Consider the following 18,810-nt stretch of genomic DNA (forward strand, 5'->3'; position numbering starts at 1 on the left):
TGTGTGCCAGGCACTGTTGTATAAATAACAAATAAGAAATAAATTTACAGGGGCACCTGGGTGGCTCAGTCGGTTAAACCTCCAACTTCCGCTCAGGTCACGATCTCATGGTTCCTGAGTTCGAGCCCTGCATCAGGCTCTGCAATGACAGCACAGAGCCTGGAGCCTGTTTCCAGACTCTGTGTCTCCCTCTCTCTCTTTTGCTGCCCGCCCTCCTTTGCGCATGCTCTCTCTCTCAAAAATAAACATTAAAAAATTTTTTTAAAAAAGATATAAATTTACAGATGATATAGTATATAGTAATCAAGGTCCCAGGCTCTAGAACCAGACTGCCTGAATACAATCCGAGTTCTACTACTAACTACAAGAAAGATCTTGAGAATGTTTAACTACTCTGTACCAGATTTTCAACTATAAAATAGGGACATTAACAATAGTTACCTCAGGGGCGACTGGGTGACTTAGTCGGTTAAGCGTCCGACTTTCGCTTAGGTCATGATCTCGCAGTTCACGGGTTCGAGCCCCGCATCAGGCTCTGTGCTGACTGCCAGCTCAGAGCCTGGAGCCTGTTTCAGTCTGTGACTCCCTCTCTCTCCGACCCTCCCCTGCTCACGCTGTCTCTCTCTCTCTCTCTCTCCTAGAAATAAATAAAAAACATTAAAAAAAAAAAAACAATAGTTACCTCAGAGGGCTACGGTGAGAACTGTATAAACTAACAAAAAAGACAGAGAAGAGTGGCTGGCACACATTAAGCCCTCACAGGTTGATAACAATATTATTTTTATAACAGTGCCATATTAACATTCATATCTAAGAAAGACAACGTATGGTAGATGATATTTAAAAAAACATGAATGAGCGTAAGCCTTAGAAACCTAAAATCTTGAGAGGATTATCTAACTCCCTCACCCCAAATCCTAAATTCTTATTTACCAGAATTCAATTCTACTTAGGCTCTTTTCTGTTCTGTTTTTGCTTTTATTTAACCAGGTGTGCTGACCTGAAATTAAAAACTAATAGCAAATTAGCCAGAAAAATACTGAAAAGGGAAGGCAATATACATAGGCTAATTTTGCTAGATATTAAAAACTGCTGTATTAATTAAATAATAACCAATAATTAAGATGTTAAATAAAAGAGAACCCCTAATTTAAAATTTGCCATATTCTTAGACACACACAAATAATAATTTATTAAATGATAAAGGTAGTATCTTAACCCAGTGCTATGTCCTATATATTCTTTTAATTATATATTTATTTATTGTCAAGTCAGCTAACATACAGTGTATACAGTGTAGTCTTGGCTTTGGGAGTAGATTCCTGTGATTCATCACTTACATACAACACCCAGTGCTTATCCCAACAATGCCCTCCTTAATGCCCACCTCCCATTACCCCCCCCCCAACTCCCTACTCCCATCAACCCTCAGTTTGTTTCCTGTATTTAAGTCTCTTATGCTTTGCCTCCCCCTCTCTCTGTAACTTATTTTTCCATCCCTTCCCCTATGGTCTTCTGTTAAGCTTCTCGAATTCCACATATAGTGAAAACATATATCTGTCTTTTTTCTGACTTATTTCACTTAGCATAATATCCTCCAGTTCTATCCACATTGCTGCAAACGGCAAAATTTCATTCTTTTTCATGACCAAGTAGTATTGACATGCTGGAGACACATCAAGTATGAGGTTGCTGTGGCCAACGTCAAGGAGGCTGTTGCCTGTTTTCTGCTCTAAGATTTTGATAGTTTCCTGTCTCACATTTAGGTCTTTCATCCACTTTGAGTTTATTTTTGTGTATGGTGCAAGAATACATACCACATCTTCTTTATCCATTCATCAGTTGATGGCCATTTGGGCTCTTTCCATATTTGGCTATTGTTGATAGCACTGCTATAAACATTAGGATACATATGTCCCTACAAATCAGCACTCCTGGATCCTTTGGATAAATTCCTAGAGGTGCAATTGCTGGGTCGTTGGGTAATTCTATTTTTAATTTTTTGAGGAACCTCCACATTTTTCCAGAGTGACTGCACCAGCACATTCCCACCAACAGTGCATCTTCCCCAACATCTGTTGTTTCCTGAATTAATTTTAGCCACTCTGACTGGTGTGAGGTGGTATCTCAGTGTGATTTTGATTTGTATTTCCCTGATGATGACTGATATTGAGCATCTTTTCATGTGTCTGTTAGTCATCTGGTGTTTTCTTTGGAAAAGTATCTATTCATGTCTTCTGCCCATTTCTTCACTGGATTATTTGTTTTTGGGGTGTTGAGTTTTATAAGTTCTTTAAAGATTTTGGATACTAACCCTTTATCTGATATGTTATTTGCAAATATCTTCTCCCATTCTGTCAGTTGCCTTTTAGTTTTATCAATTGTTTCCTTTGCTGTGCAGAAGCTTTTGATCTTGATGAGGTCCCAATAATTCATTTTTGCTTTTATTTCCTTTGCCTTCAGAGACATGTCAAGTAAGAGGTTGCTGTGGCCAAGGTCAAAGAGGTTGTTGCCTGTTTTCTCCTCTAGGATTTTGATGGTTTCCTGTCTCACACTAGGTCTTTCATCCATTTTGAGTTTCATTTTGTGTATGGTATAAGAAAGTGGTCCAGTTTCATTCTTCTACATGTTGCTGTCCAGTTCTCCCAGCACCATTTGCTAAAGAGACTGTCTTTTCTCCATTGGATACTCTTTTTTGCTTTGAAGATTAGTTGGTCATAAACTTGTGGGTCCATTTCTGGGTTTTCTATTTTGTTCTATTGATCTACGTGTCTGTTTTCGTGCCAATACCATACTACCTTGATGATTACAGCCTTGTAGTACAGGCTAAAGTCTGGGGTTGTGATGTCTCCAGCTTTGGTTTTCTTTTCCAACATTACTTTGGCTATTTGAGGTCTTCTGTGGTTCCATACAAATTTTAGGATTGTTTGTTCTAGCTCTGTGAAGAATGCTGGTGTTATTCTGCATTTTTAATCTTTAACAGAACATCATTCAGCAATCTGCTCTTAGCTTCTGCAAGTAACTTTTGAAACAATTTTACAAAAACATAGAATTAAAAATCTGGGAAAGGCAAAGTTCAAATGTATATAACTAAAGTTACAAATACAGCATTTAGAAAACAGTTTTAGATTTAGATAACAAAATAAAATTAAGAAAACTATTTAAATCACCTGTGAACAAATAAAAATAATATGTGCTCACTATATTTTTTAAATATAAAACACCTATAAGTAAACTAATCGTAAGGAATAATCCTGTACAAAGTATGAAAATTCAGGAAAAAAGAATTTTTTTTAATTAACAAAAATAGTCTAAGATATCACATAAAAGGAAACACACCACAGATACTCATCGACTTAAACAATTTATACCTAAGAGCCTAACAAGTGTTGATTCTCAAATTTTCTGCTATACCTCATGCCGTATTATAAATTTTCAAATCCTAAATAAAAGATTTCTGTGGCTCATCCCCTAACCAAGAATCTCAAAACAGTTCAGTGTAACTATAAAACATATTTTATGCACAAAAAATATTATCTCTTTGATCCACTATCTCTTAGATTTTGCCTAGATTGATTTCTTCTGCTGCTGAAGGTGTATCTAGCTCCTGATAGTCATAGCAAAAGCAAGACTAAATTTAATGTAAATGCAGGTTAATACAAGTCAATTCAAATAGCAGGCTTAAATTTCACAATTGTTTTGTATAAAGACATAAACCTGGGAATTGCTTCTCCATGAGTCTGTTAATAGTCTCCCTTCTGACAAATATATACAGGATAAAATCCTATTACTTTCCTCTCCTATCTCAGTACACCTGTTGACTTCCTATTTTCAGTACAAAACTGAAAAGTTTCCACTGAAACTTAAGAGGCAGCATGCATGCATGGTGATTAAAAGCACAGACCACAGACTCAGATGGATCAGGATTTGAATCCCAGTTCTCTGAGTTCAAATTCTAAGCTATATATTCTTGGGAATCTATTTCTTCTGTCATAAAACAGACTTATTACTACCTATTTCCTAAGGACTCCTATTAGGAATAAATAAACTAACGCACACAAAAATCCTTAGCATAGTGCCTGACATAGAGTAAATTATTCAGTAGATGGTAATAAGGATTATAAATACAATAATTATCAAATTACTTTTTTATCATATTATCAAATCTATATGTTTATCCTCTAGATTCACACTCCTCTCCCTTCTAGCTAATTCTTTATAAATAAATGGAGGCAGTTCTGGAGAAAAATCAATCATCATCAAAAGAAAAAGAAACCTAGTAGGCAACTTCCTCACCTCCAACTGCCTTTTTTCTCTCATGCTTCAATAGCTTCAGTCATTATCCATACTTAAGAGAAAATATATAACCACTCTGTTTGGACCCAAATGTACAGAGGAGAAGAGAGGTCTTTTACTTAAGGATAGCTCATCCATGATGTAGCACAGATACTACACATTCACCTTTTCAACAAGCTCAGCACTAGAATGGACCCACAGGTGAAAAAGAAAACAACTAAAAGCATCTTTCATAAAGTATTTGTTGGATAAAAACCTCATTACTGAGCCAAGAAAAAAAGTTCAACTTAATGCATCAGGTGTACCAAGTATCTAGGCTATTTTACTTTTAGGATATGCTTTCTAGAAATGCAGAAAAAAAAGTTTACAAGAAATCTCCAACCACTATTGGAACTAGTTTCTAAGTCATTCAATAAATATTTGTTTAACACCTATGAACAGGTATTACACTAAGCACTTTGAAACAAAGGTGACATGATAATGTCCTCCTCTTAAAGAGTCCATTAAAAATCCTTCCAATCCTTTTTTTCTCTTTCATTTGTCTACTAAGGAGCAGTAAATATTAAGCACTTGAAGGGAAAAGATACTAACTGAAAGATGAATAAGACATAACACTTGCCCTCAAAGAATTGACCAGTAGAAGTGAAAAATATGAACTATTTAAGTGCTACAGAAGCCACACAGAGACTGTGGATAACCAGGAAAAAAACAACTAACTCCACTTACATTAATGAAGACAGGTTTCCTAGAGAAGACGATATTTAAGGAGGGTCTAAAGAGATAAATGTTTTGCATATGAAAGGAAAAGAATACTCCAGACAGAGGAAATAGCAAAGCGCAGAGACAATTATATGTGAAAGTATATACATGCACGCATACATACACGCACACACACACAAATATACATTAAAGTAGATACATACTTTATATGTGTATATATCAATATACCATCAGTGTTCAGATAACAAGTGAGGGTAATCACTTGACATACAAAATACGGGAAATGATGTGATGAATGAACTATTTTGCCAATTCTCCCAAAGATGATATACAACTCATACCATGCATAAGAAAGTTAGTTCATTCCAATTCCAACCTTAGGGCATTAGCACTTAATTCTCTCCCAGAAATAAAGGGATGGTGCTCAGAGGTCTGCATGGTAGACTGAATCCCCAACTAGAAAGGCTCCCCCTTAAGCAGTATCAATTCAGGTAAGAATATAAAGGACAGTAGCAAAGAAATCAATTTAGAAGCTCCCGAAATAAGGAATGGTAAGTGTGGAATTTTAAACAGAACAGAAAGAGAGAGAGAGAGAGAGAGATTAATAGAAAGAAGTCCTCAGTTAAACAGCCCTCAACATGGTGAGTGCTAAAATAAGAGAGGGAAATTAGATGTGATCCAAGGTTTCTCCCAATAAACCATTCCATTAACCTTGATACTTACTTTTTCCATAGTGTATATTTGGTTCTATGAATATTTACACACTATGGCACTCATATCTCATAAGCTCCCTATTCTTGATACACTTTCACATGAACAGTTCGTCATTTTAGGAAAACAAATTAGTAAAATCCACCTGGCAATCTTTCCTAGTTTCTGAATAATAAATGGAAGCACTTTTCGACTCCTTTTGGAGTAACTGCCCTATAATCTTTTTTAAAAATCATGAAATCGGGGTGCCTCGGTGGCTCAGTCAGTTAAGCGTCCAACTTCGGCTCAGGTCATGATCTCACGGTTCGTGGGTTCGAGCCCCCCATCAGGCTCTGTGCTGACAACTAGCTCAGAGCCTGGAGCCTGCTTCAGATTCTGCGTCTCCCTCTCTCTCTGACCCTCCCCTGTTCACGCTGTCTCTCTCTTTCAGAAGTAAATAAAAAATATTTTAAAAAAATAAAAATAAAAATCATGCAATCTATTAATTATCTTTATATCTGTCTTTTAAAATGAATGGAAATGTGATCCATGTCTGTGATTTATCAATAATCAGTATTTATACAGAATCGAACTGGCAAAGTACCTTATATGAAGAAAATAACCTAATGAGAAACAGAGGACTTTTGATAAAGCAGGGCTTTCTCAACTTTGGCACAATTAACATTTTGGACCAAAAAAAGCCTTTGTTGTGGGGTGCCATGCTGTACACTGTTTATACCTGCCTTCTACCCACCAGTTATTAGTAGCATATATACCTCTCCCTAGCTGTGACCATCAAAAACACCTCCAGATATTGCCAAATGTTCCCTGGGGCCATTGCTATGTGTCAGGCACTGTTCTGTGCTTCTCATTTATTAACTCATTTAATCTAACAACATCGTATCCATGAGTTGGTTATGATTTTCTCCATCTTACAAATCAAGAAACGAAAGTCAACAGAATTAAACAACTTGCCAAATGTCACACAACCAATAAGCATGGTAGTCTATATTTGAACCCAAATGATGGTGGCTTGAGTCCCTGCTCCTAATCACTATTATGGCATCTCTTATTAATATCTCACCTTTATTATCTGATACTTGAAAAGTAATATTTTGAATCTCATCTGGAAGTAAAAACTAAAATTATCCATACAAGTAAAAATTAAGACTCCCAACCTCACTCCAGAATAACTTAACAAGTATTTTTTAAGTACTGACTATATATGCCCAGTATCAACTTTAGAACTAGAGTGGTTCAAAGAAAAAGAAACACTATTAGGATTTAGCTCAGGACCTTTTTCACACATTATCTCTCTGAAATCTCACAGCTTCCCTGTGAGATAGGTAGTATCTTTTTTTCAAGTGAGGAAGCAAAGGCTCAGAATAGAAAAGTGGTCCCTACCCTAAAATGTCTTATAATTTAACTGAAGAAACAAGAAAAATATTTTTTTAAAGACAGAGACTAGGGACACCTGGGTTGGTAAAGTGTCTGACTTCAGCTCAGGTCATGATCTCACAGTTTGTGAGTTGGAGCCCCGCATCCAACTGTGCTGACAGCTCAGAGACTGGAGCCTGCTTTGGATTCTGTGTCTTCCTCTCTCTCTACTCCTCCCCAGCTCGTACTCTGTCTCCTGTCACTGTCTCTCAAAAATAAATTTTAAAAAAAAATTTTAATTAAAAAGACAGGCAATAAACTAGTTAAATATCTCAGTTAACAATACACAGAAGGTGGTAATAACAAAATACATGAAGGAAAAGTACACATATAGTAGATTAGTCAGGGAATATTTCTTTATAAAAGGTTTCTAGTAATCAATTCCTTCTCTTAAGAAGTGACATGGATGAGCAAAAGGTAGTGAGATAGGGAGAAGCCACACTTCTGCAAACAACGTGACACAGAAATGTGGGGACTGAAAGGAAAGTCTGTAATAGCCAATTTTAAGGAGTAAGTCAAGGAAATAATGAGGAGTGTAAGACTGCCTTAAAATTAAGATTGAGGCATAACTGGAGACAATGAGACTAGTTCCATGCTTTCAGGTGCTTCTGCCACCAAACACTCTCAAGCACAGAAAGAGGAACAAGCATGAAACACCTAAGGTAAAGGTTGATAGGATTAGTTAACACAGGCTTAGGTATATGAAGTCAAACACCAAATTTCATAAAATGAATGATGGGTCATCTATTTTGCTTTCTGTATCTTGGGTCCCCAAACAGAATAGAAGTTTCAGGAAAACAGGGATTTTTATGTTTTGTGCACTCAGATCAATGCCTGACACAGCAGGTGTTCACTAAATACCTGCTGCTAAAAAAAGGTAGTATTCAAAATAGTGACCTTTTCAGAAGATCACAGATGTCTCTGGCATTCAAAACAGCAACCTTACAGAAACAACAACTTAATATTATAATATTAATACTATTAATTGCAACAACTAACACTCACTGGACACTAACTCTGAGCCAAACTTCATAATGCATTAATTCATATATTATAATGAATATTGACTATCTTGACTACCCTATGAAAAAGGTAGGTATTGTTACTATCAGTCCAGTTTTAGAAAGAACACACACAGAATAAATAATGTGCCCAAGGTCACAAAATAATACAGCTGGAACCTGGGTCTACCATCTCCAAAGCTTGCCTCTAAACCACTAGGTCATGTACCCAGTGAAATTACAAGCATCCCTCTTAGGCAAAGCTAGGGAAATGTGGCCAAAGGGGGGTGAGGGGCAGGGGAACCTCCAGTAGCAGTTGAAAACCCTGTCTGTCCCTTCAATACCCACAGCTGGTATTGTGGAAATTTTCCCACCTTAGGATACATTGATGATTCCCAAACAGATTAAAACTTCAATGGCTTAAAGAATCCAGATGTTGAAAGGGTAAGGACTAACCTAATCAACATTTCAAAGGATAGTAGATAACATGTGGTAACACCCCACTCCACAAACCCGAAGAAATAACAGGGTGTGACCTCTGACTAAGACTGACCTCAAAACTTCCTGTGCCATTCTCCCTGGTATCTGACCTTCCCTCCTTCCTTTGCTCTGTGCTTCTCTCCACCCTCTGTACATCCCACCTCTCCTACTAAATGTCTGGCCTTTACAAAAAAAAAAAAAAAAAAAAAATCTGCAGTTTTCTGTTTCCTGCTCTAAATTTCTAATCTAATAAATTAATATTTTAATATTTCTTTAATGAAAAGAAATCAATAGAAAAAGATTCCCCACTCATGACAGCAAAATTCCCAAGTTTATGTTCTCAAATTCACACGGGAGTCAATTAAGAGACCACCAATCATGCAAAAGAAAAATGATCCACAAATTTATTTATATAACTCTCTGGTATTACCTACACAATAAATAAAGGGGAACAAATTACAGTCACTAGAAAAACTATGCTCTTCTCCCATCTACCTAGTAAACTAGTCATAATCATAAAATCTTTTTTAAAAATCTCTGCGATGAAAAGCATAGCTCCAAAAGGATAACTCCAACTTCTACCAACAAAGAAAAATATTTAAAATAACTCAATTTTTTGAACTAGAGTATTTATTAAGTTAACCACATAACTAGAGATCCATTAATATGTAAACCAATCTAACTTCTGCATTTACAACAAAATCTAAAACAAACTTGCCTTAAAAGAAGTTAGAGAATGAGGACAAGAGCTGGCAAGACAATCATCACTAAGAAATGTATCTCAGTATTTTCTTTCTGCCTTTGGATTTTTTTTCATAGACTTATCTTAAATATACACTTCTATTAAATAAACTGACTATGAAGACATTGCCAAATTGCTCTCAAAATAGAAACTTTCCAAATATTAAACAACCAAGAAGCATTTGTTTCTTATACTGGCCTACAGAACACTGATTATGTCAAGTCTGAAGCAAAAGTTATTTCTGAAAACTTAATTTGTATAATAAACACAAAAAGTGAAAAGAGAATAGCACACACACACTAATCATTTTAAGAAAGGGGTAAAGTCTCCAAGTAGAAAAGCTTAAATGCAAGAGTTCATTCACGCAAAATATGCTACCAAGTTGGATGAAGGCAGCTTTCAGCCAAATTATATGGTAAGAGAAATATAGCATATCACTACTAACTTCTTCCTTAACTCCCTTCTTCCTCAATGGCACCCTTTCCTCTCAAGAACTCAGAGTCTCTATGGTCTGCTCACCTATTTCCTGATCAAAACTTGCTCTTAGAAAAAGATCATATGGTTTATTTACCTTAGAGATGGCTGTGTGAAAACCACTTTTACGTAAAATAAATAACTGTACAGCGATTATCAAAATAACAAGAAATAACAAGTGTTGGCAAGGATGTGGAGAGAAGGAAATTCTAATGCACTGTTAGTAGGAATGTAAACTGGTGTAGCCACTGTGGAAAACAGTATGGAGGTTCCTCAAAAAATTAAAAATAGAACTACTGTATGATCCAGCAATTCCACTTCTAGGTATGTATCTGGAAAAAATGAAAACACTAATTCAAAAAGACATATACCACCCGATGTTCATAGTAGCATTACTTACAACAGCCAAGATATGTAAACAACCTAAATGTCCATCAACAAATACATAAAGAAGATGTGGTACATACATGCAATAAAATATTACTCAGCCATAAAAATGAATGACATCTTGCCATTTGCAACATGGATGGACCTAGAGGGTATTATGCTAAGTAAAATAAGTCAGAGAAAGACAAATGTCATATGATTTCACTTATATGTGGAATTTAAAAAACAAAACAAAATGAGCTAACAAAACAGGAAACACTCATAGATACAAAGAATAAACTGATGGTTGACAGAAAGGGGGCAGGGGGATGAGGAGATGGATAACATAGGTGGTGAAAGGGATAAAGAGGGTACAATCCTCAAATAACAAAATAAATACAACATGGGGTGTAATGTACAGCACAGGGAATACAGTCAGTAACATTGTAGCAACTTTGCATGGTGACAGATGGTAACTAGACTTAACTGTGGTGACCACTGCCTAATGTATATAAATAGGGAATTACTACATTGTACACCTGAAACTAATGCAATACTATATGTTGATTATTCCTCAATTAAAAAATTTCTTTAAAAAAAGTTTATTGGGGCACCTGGGTGGCTCAGTAGGTTAAGCCTCCGACTTCGGCTCAGGTCACAATCTCTCAGTTCATGGGTTCGAGCCCCATGTCGGGCTCTGTGCTGACAGCTCAGAGCCTGGAGCCTGTTTCAGATTCTGTGTCTCCCTCTCTCTCTGACCCTCCCCTGCTCACGCTGTCTGGCTGGCTGTCTGGCTGTCTGGCTGTCTGTCTGTCTCTCTCTCTCTCTCTCTCTCTCAGAAATAAATAAAACATTTTTTAAAAATTTTTAAAGAAAAAAATAGTTTATTATTTGAAAGCAACTTTACTCATCTGTTTGTAATGGCAACACAGCTAAGTCTTTTTTAAAAAAAGGAAAGAAAAAACTAATACAGCATTCTTTCCCCTGGTCCACTGAAAATGTCACCAATACGGAATATTTCTATTTGGAATATTTGCAGATATTAGATGAACACCTTGTGTCTTTTAAATCACCAACTAGCCTTAAGCTTAAGAGAAGATGAAATTACTTGAAATGACAAAAATTAAAAGATTTTCAAAACAACAAGAATCCTCTTTCTTTCAAAAAGCATTTTGAACTGTGAACAAAAACTGTGTACCCCCATAATTCTACACACTGAATTGATCATTGCAAGAAATTAAGAAACAAGAGTATCAAATCTTAGGGCATCTGGGTGGCTCAGTCAGTTAAGCATCTAACTCTTGATTTTGGTTCAGGTCGTGATTTCACAGTTCATGAGTTTGAGCCCAGCATCAGGCTCCACACTCACAGCAGAGCCTGTTTGGAATTCTCTCTCTCTCTCTCTCTCTCTCTCTCTCTCTCTCTAGCTTTTCCTTTCTCCCTCTCTCCCTCTCTCAAAAATAAGTGAATAAACTTGAAAAAAAAAGCATCAAATCTTAACATTCTTACAATTTGGCTAACATTTTCACCTGATTCAAACCAACCATAAACACCTATAATTTTTCATTAAAATAAATGCTTTACAATTTATTTTCAGAACCATTAAAAAATCACACCCCTAAGTTTCTTCAAAAATACTTTCAACTATGATACATAGCCAGTATACCACTATATGCCAATTATTTATCTTAGAATAAGAAATGCAAATAAGTCTGTATTTTTTAGATGCTATAGACAGGATTGCCACCTTGTTCCTCAATCCATAGTTTCCATCACTCTGAAGGCAAAAGCATTTTGAACAGCTGACTTCAGACTTACCACAGAATCATTTTAAGACAGCCTTGAGGAACACACCTCATTTAGAAAATGGAGAACACCTACAGCAGCCACTCCAAGCTTTGTAATGGAATGCTTATACTGCGTGTTGGTGGACCTGGCAGTTGTCTACACTAGGGTTCCATAAACTACGGGTCAAACCCAACCTACCTCTTGTTATTATGTACAGGTGACCCCTGAACAACACAGGTTTGAACTGCACTGATCCACTTACGCATAAATTGTTTTCCATACATACTGTCAGTGTATTTTCTCTTCATTATAATTTTCTTAATAAGTTTCTTTTCTGTCTTTCAATACTGTAAGAATGTAGCATGTTATAAGAATGTAGTATATGATACATATAAACCTAAAAGATATGTGTTAATATTTTGTTATCAGTAACGCTTCCTGTGGACAATAGGCTATCAATAATTAAGTTTGGTGTGAGTCAAAAGTCATACACCGATTTTCGCTGCACAGGGGACTGGTGCCCCTAACCTACACACTGTTCGAGGACCAACTGTATAAGGTTTTACTAGAACACAATCACACTCACTTGCTTACGTATTGCTATGGCTACTTTTACACTACAAGAACAGAACGCAATCGTTGTACTAGATGTGGACCACAAAATCTAAGATATTTACTAGCTGGTCTTTGACTAAAAAAAAAGAAAGCTTACCAACCTCTCCTCTACAGAATGAGATGTCAGAGGCAACTCATGACTTCTCCAAGAACTGTTTTTAAAGTACACAAGTTGAGCTGCTACCAGCCTTGGTGTAAGCTTTCAGGTCATGGATACTAAAACACAAACGCACACCCAAGGGTCTTTAACCATCCCATATCAAGCCCAATGTTGCCAAGGCAAAGCACATGAGTTCAGCACTCCCTCCTACCAGAGTCCCAGCTTTCCCACTATCTTTGCTAGTAAATCATGGCAACCGAAAAAGGCTGCCCTTTCAGTTCATCTAAACAAGGTTTTACCCGCATAAAAAGTGTTGTGGAAAATAGAGGGTGGAGAAGGCACCTGTATGGCATATATTCCAGTCCCTGTACCCTCATCCTAGAATCACCTAAGATCTAGCTCCCTGTCTAAACATCTCTTCCCCAAAGGACTCTACCATTTGAATTAAACCTTAAGAAGAGGCAAAAGAAGCTACTAGGAAGGTGGTGAAATGAACTAAGGAACACAAAAGGTGTAGAGATATAAGTGTGTGTGTGTGTGTGTGTGTGTGTGTGTGTGTATTCCCTATCTCACAATCCTTATCTTTGTCAGTCAACACTAAATGCTAGTCCCATTAGCAGCTCTCACTACAAAAAAAGTCTTATGGTGTCTCATGCTTCAAAGACAGCTGAATTTTTTTAAATGCCAAGTTGGTTTTTGTTTGTTTATTTTTTTAATAAAAAGGCTTTTTTAAAAAGGCATTTTCAGCACTGCTGTGCCAACACAGGGATATCCCCTCCATTGTATGGGACACAAAGACACACATCAACTGCAAGCAGGGGAAGCGGGCTTCTCTGCCAGCTATTTTTAGCCCCACTTCATCATGTTACAGACCAAACTCGGGATAATAATGCAGGGCAAACTTTAAAAACATGACTTTTTATAAAAACAAATCTGTCCTTTCACGTATAGTTTCCTTTACAGTGAAATCCTATATATTCTTTGGAACTTAATCTCAAGGGACCTATACACACCACAAAAAACTTATTAGCTCTTTCAAAAACATAGACTCACGTGCCCTAAGACTGAACTGTAAGCCATGTTTAAAAGCTGTTCCTCCCTTGTGAACTTCAAATCTTACCTACCTTTAAAACATTTTTTAGGTAGAGCCTCATCCATTCTCTGTCCTTACTCTATCTTTGGTAACTTTAACAGATTTCCTTCCCCCCCAAGTAAAAATACACATTTTTCCTTTCTTTACTCTGTCAGCTCTCTCAAGAAAACTTAATACTGTGAAAATGACTTCCTAACGCTACATTTTCAGCATGTTACTTATTAGTTTAACTAGTTTTCTATCTTCAGACTACATCAGAATCAACCTTCCCCCTAAAATTTAATGTCCAAAACAAAGTCTACTGCCTTATTTCTGATTTATTTTCTATAAGAAACCACTAGCACCAAAGTAAGTATTGGGGGCATCTTCTTGTTCACTCTTCCAACTGTATAGCTCTTTGATGACCATGGTATAAAAATGTTGGTTCTCTAGGGGCGACTGCGTGGCTCAGTCAGTTAACTGTCTGACTTTGGTTCAGGTCATGATCTCATGGTTTATGGGTTTGAGCCCCATGATAGGTTCTGTTCTGAAAGCTCAGAGCCTGGAGCCTGCTTCGGATTCTCTCTCTCTCTCTCTCTCTCTCTCTCTCAAAAATAAGTAAACATTGAAAAAAAATTTTTTTAATGTTGGTTCCCTAGAAAAACAAAATCCTACTCCAGGTATAATGCCTCTTGACCTAAAATAACAATTTCTCCTCAATCATCTAAAACTACCCTCTTGGGAATATTGCTCTCAATTGCTTCTTTGGGCTGCACTCCTATGACTACATAAACACAAACTGACCCTAAGCTGACTCAACAACCAACCACCATCTGTATTCCTATCAAGCTAACTTCCTAATTACACTTGTCTCTCACACCCCCCAATTCCAAAAGCCTTAGGCATTTTACCTCCACCTGCTCCTTTCGTCCTAAAAGAGAACTTCTTTCCCAGATCTCATTCAGACACTCCAATTAGTTTTGTATAGTCACTTCTCTAATGAAAAATATACAAATACATTTATATCTAAAGGTATCAAACATAGTAGTATAATCTGTAGTGGCTATAAACACCGGTTCATGCTCCCTTTCCTACAATTTTATGCAACTTATGTTTCATTGCCTCTGCCATAAATAAAAGCATCTCAAAGGCAAGGACCCCAAATGGACCCCAAATACTTTGCTGTTTCTTTGCAATAAAAAGTTACCAGGCTTTTTAACCAATCTATAGTCAGAGCAATAAAAATAAGTCAAAGTTAGTAAGCAACTTTGATTAAGTACAAATCTACCTTCAAATTACAGTTTGTTGGTTTTGTCTTCCCTTCCTCCCCCCAAAAACTCAGCCAATGCCAAGGCTAGAGTTCTCTTCTTCCCATCTTTGTGAAACATGGGATATGTGACTTCCTCAAGGTCTCAAAATAACAGATCCAGAGACATCTGCTTCTGATTCCACACCTAACATTACATCCACTAATCAGTATTTCCATGTCAGTACCTATTTAAAACAGACAGAACTTAAGGTTCCTTTAAAAAGTATAACAAACACAAATATATAAAAAGAAACAAAATAGCTGGAGAAGTTCCAGAGGAGGGCAAGGTGACCAAGGAATAGAAAGACAGCCTTTTAAGACAGACACGCAAAGTCAGGAAACGTGACGGTAAAGAGGAACAATGAAAATCTATAAAACCAAGAAAAGATGAACTCTGGCTTGTTGTAGCACTTTTCAAAACAAGAACTCTGGATGTGTCTTAGAACTTTAGGGAGGCAGGTTTGTGATAAATAAATGAACTATTAAGTAATTTAGGGTCTAATAAGCTTGTAGAACTCATTACCTCAAAAGAGGAAAAAGTACAGATGAAAACACTATTTGAGAAAGTTTTAAATAAATTTAGTTCAGATCCTGAATGAAGCAGTTAGCACAGATAACCCGGGGTTTTCACTCATTCCCACAAAGCTTCTCTCAGCAGTGGCTTTGGAGGGAGTGAGCCCACAATGCTGTCTGGAGGAACCACCGTTCTCAGTATAGTACTGCCTATGTTCTATTAAATAAAATTCTACCCTGTACTTAACCCTTAAGGTCCGTGTAAGTATATGAAATGTTCATTACTTTCCTGCATGTCAGCTTGGCACTAGGAGAGGATACCTAAGATACATACCAAAGATGTTTATAGACATCACCTTCAAAATAACAGAAGGGAAGGGAAATAATCATTATCCAAAGAATTTAACACCAAAAAGTTTCTCAGGGTCACCTGAATGGCTCAGTTGGTTAAGCAACCGACTCCTGATTTCGGCTCAGGTCATGATCTCATGGTTGGTGAGATCAAGCCGAGTGTCCTGCTCTGTGCTGACAGGGTTGGGCCTACTTGGGATTCTCTCTCTCCCCCCCTCTCTCTGCCCCTCCCCCACTTGAGCAGGTACTGATCTCTCTCTCTCAAGATAGATAAAAATAAACTTTAAAAAGTTTCTCTTCATTTGATAGGGAAGTCAAGATAATTCAAACAAGCAAGTCTCAAGTCATTCTGCCAAGTTAGAACAAAAAAGATCAGCAATTAGGACAAATGCTACACAAAAGTAAAAAAAAAGCACCTGAGTAAGGAAAAAACGTAACAACTTTTAAAAACTGGTTGAAGTACTAGACGCTCTCCTCTAAGTAAGCTGTGATTCAGAAGAACTCAGAATTTCCTGAGTAACTGAAATCTGTTACCAGTGTCCTGCGCACAGGAATTGGACGCAAGAAATGAGGTGGTAAAAACAAAAAAAGAAAAAAGAAAAAAAACTCCTGCACCATTAGGTACCGAAATGAAAATCTTTCAAGGAAAACTGCAAAATAAGATTGGAATTTTACTTTCAGGGGTTCACAGGACAAAAGGTTCCCTCTTGGGAGCACAAGTAAGAGTTGCCCCGAAACAAAAACCACAGCGGTGTTTCACAGCCGCTGTACCAGGAAAAGGTATATTACAGAGATGTCCTTTGTGTGCACATATGCTTCGGCTTCCTCAATTTCCTTTTGCCCATTACTGGCCAGAAAGGTGCAAGTGTCCACTCTGGATAAAGACAGAACTCCTAAGGGAACCTGTACGCTCGCCTCTTCCACGTATAACACGTTCGAACACACGGGACTCTCCCATACCTTCCCCTCGCCGTAAAAACAGAGATGCACCCTCTCAACTGTGCACTCCCAACGCTCGTGTAAAACATCAGCAAAACTCCAGGAGAGCGAAGCGGTACCCTCCCACTTCCTACCCCTCAACTCCCTTTCCCGGGGCCACTCACACTTTGGGGAAGAGCCGCGGCGCTGAGAAAGTGGGCTGGTTCCCTTCCTCGTTCGCTCTGAAGCGGCAGCTGCGGAAGGCTCGGCACGTTACTGAGGAAGAAGCGGTGCTTGTGTCTCTGAGCCAGGCGGTCACCCGAGGCTCTTCCGCGCTGCCGGAGCCCGGGAGGCGGCAGCGGCCCCGCTTACCTCCTCTTTTCCTCTTCCTGGGTCTCTTCGGGCTGTGTCTTCTGCCCGTCCTGGGCCACTTCTCCCGGGACAGTCACGTTTGGCGGCTCCAGATTTTGCTCTTATAAAGTTTTCCTCTGGGCTGAGGCTGCGGCCGGCCCCCCGGGTCCCCCCCGGCCCCGCCGCCCTCGGGGCTGGGGCGGGGGAGGGGGCTCTAGGAACTCCTCCCGGAGTCCTGCCGAGGAGCCGGGGGGCCGGCGACAGGCCGAGGGAAAAGACCCCCCCCCCGCGAGGGGGCTGAGGAGACCGGGAAGGTAAGGAAAGGACGGCGGCGCCGGTACTGCTCTCCCCGCCGCCGGAGCCGCCGCTTCACATTGGGGTCCCCGCCCCCCCGGCCGGGGGGTGGTTGCTAAGCGTGGGTCCCCGGTTCATACACTCTGGGGGCAAGATGCTATGGCCCCGGGCGGGTGGCCGAGGCGGCGGCGAGGTGGGGGACCCGGCCGGCTCCGCTCGGCGCCGCCCCCGCTCCCGGCTCCCGCATGTGTCGATGCGGCTGGGACCCCCTCCCTACACGTTGGGGGTCCCTCGCCCCGCGCCCCGGGACGAGACAGAAGCTCCGACCCCTCCTCAGCGTCTTCTCACCGCGGAGCAGCTGACTAGTCCCGGCCTGAGGTAGCCGCTTCCCAGCCCCCCAGCCGCCGGCTCCGGCTCGGGCTCCGGCGTGTGCAGCCGCCGCTGCCGGCCGGGAAGGTGAGGGGGGGAGAAGAGGGGTGGCCGCGACTCCCGCTGGTCCAGGTCAGGACGAAGGTCTCGGCCGTGGCCAGTGCACGGGGGCTGGGTCTCTCAGATGCTCCCTCGCTCTCACGCTCTCTGCTGCGGTGGCGGTAGCGCCCGGAGCTCAGCTCGCTGTCTCGCTCGCTCTGTGCGGGGCTCTCGCCTCACTCCAGAGAGGGGCGGGAGGAAAGCGGCGCAGCCCGATGACGCAAGTCACCTAGCAACAGCTCCCCTCGCCCCCTCCCTTTTCTTTCCGCCGGGACGTTTCCTCCGCTGGCCTTTTTTTTTTTTCCCCTTTCTAATCACCCCGCCCTGGGTGACTCCGGCGCGCTCTGATGACGCTAGAAGGGAAGAGGAAGTCTGGGCTCCGCGAGCGGGTGGGTGCGCCTCGGGCCGCGGGACTAGCCGCCGCTGCCGCCGCCTCTACGGCCGCGTCAGAATTGAAGAGAGGAAGGGGAGGAGCCGAGTGGAGCCTAAGCTGCCGCCTGATCTTACCCCTGACCCGACGGCGGCGGGCAGAGCTGGCTCTTGTAGCGGTTTCCTTCGGGGCAGGTGGTGACGGCTCCTTTGGGAGCAAGGAGGAAGGCCCAGGCCGCACGGCCATGCTCGGGCGCGCACCACCCGAAGGTGAGGCATATCGCCCCAAATGGGCCTTCGAAAAGCCAGACTGGGCGAGAACTTGTCCCACATCCATTCCGCTGCACCTGCTCCAGGGAGCGAGCGTCCCACCCTTCCCGTGGTTTGGGGCGAGACCTAGCACCCGATGACGTGTGGTCCAGCCGAGCAAATGTCTGGTGAATGAATGAATGAATG

The 18,810-nt window shown here is 40.1% G+C and overlaps 1 protein-coding gene across 1 annotated transcript in view; it reads right to left on the reverse strand.

Moving 5' to 3' along the window:
- The window catches only part of FBXW7 (F-box and WD repeat domain containing 7), a 228,665-nt gene extending 210,479 nt beyond the window's left edge, over nt 1-18,186 (reverse strand). The window contains exon 1 of the mRNA XM_039234352.1: nt 17,058-18,186. The gene's annotated coding sequence lies outside the window, so the exon portion shown is untranslated. The remainder of the gene's footprint in view (nt 1-17,057) is intronic.
- Nucleotides 18,187-18,810: the final 624 nt, after the last annotated feature.

This window comes from Hyaena hyaena, unplaced genomic scaffold (assembly GCF_003009895.1).
Source record: "Hyaena hyaena isolate Hyena2069 unplaced genomic scaffold, ASM300989v1 scaffold_89, whole genome shotgun sequence".
Taxonomy (NCBI): Eukaryota; Metazoa; Chordata; class Mammalia; order Carnivora; family Hyaenidae; genus Hyaena; species Hyaena hyaena.